Source organism: Phalaenopsis equestris, unplaced genomic scaffold, assembly GCF_001263595.1.
Source record: "Phalaenopsis equestris unplaced genomic scaffold, ASM126359v1 Scaffold000004, whole genome shotgun sequence".
In the NCBI taxonomy this organism is placed as follows: domain Eukaryota; kingdom Viridiplantae; phylum Streptophyta; class Magnoliopsida; order Asparagales; family Orchidaceae; genus Phalaenopsis; species Phalaenopsis equestris.
The window spans coordinates 143,290-144,376 of NW_018164446.1; positions in this window are offsets into that span (position 1 = coordinate 143,290).

Sequence of the window (1,087 nt, forward strand, 5' to 3'; positions counted from 1 at the left end):
TGTTTTATCGAAGCTTTGGGACAGGGCATTCGAGTTATTTTTTATTTCTTTCGGGATTTCTCCAGGAGTTTGAGGATTTTCTTTTGCTTGAGTCTCTTCTCGTTGATTTTCTCGAGTTTTCTGCTCTTCGAATTTCCTGGACGATGTTTCTTCCAGATTTTGCTTTTGAGATGCATTTAGGCTTGCTATACTAAAGGAACATCAGATCTCACGGGCGTACATGTTTGCTTTACATTTTACAGTACTTTATTTTCTTGTTCCTACCTGCTACTGTACATGTTATACCATTTCTGTTCATACCTGCTACCACACTGTACAACATGTCATACTATTCCTATTTTCTACTTGCTACTGTTCTTCCTGTGTAGCACGTTATACTGTTCCTGTTTCTACTTGTTATTGTTCCACATACATTCTCCTGTTTGTTCCTGCATTACACATTTTATATTATATAGTTTTAGGCATGTTTTCTTTTTATATAGGATATTTAGAGGAATACAACCATAGGGCCGTTTGATTTGACATTATAACTGTACACCATAGAAAACTTAAACTCGTCACGTCGGAGAGCTTGGAGTTAGCGCGGTGGGCAGCACAACCATCTTCATCAGCAGAACATGTCTTCTCCAGCAAAACCACTCTTTTTTCTAGAAATTAAACAACAATCCATAAGATTTCGAGGTTGTTTGCCTAGCCCAACATAAATCCTCCATCTTTTCTTTAGACATTCGTATAGCTCTGCTGTACGATTTAAGCCCTAACTCGTTCTAGGTTCCGAGGTTGTCGTCCGATACGACGACGTAAACCCTCATATCTTCTAGGCGATTTGTGTGACCATGTCACGCAAATATAAGCCCTAATTAAGTAAAAGTGACAGGATGAAACACTTGAATAATTCCTTCTCGAAACTGAGGCCAAACCATATGATAGACTTGGAAGTCATTGAGGTTCTCCTCAGGATCTATGGCCTCCCCTAGTTTCTCTTCATTTAGATTCCTCAACAATGTTCCAGATTTGAGTCTTTTCCCTTTCACACATTTTCGTCCGATTTAGTTGAAAAGTCCTATCATTTTGACTTCTTTGAAGA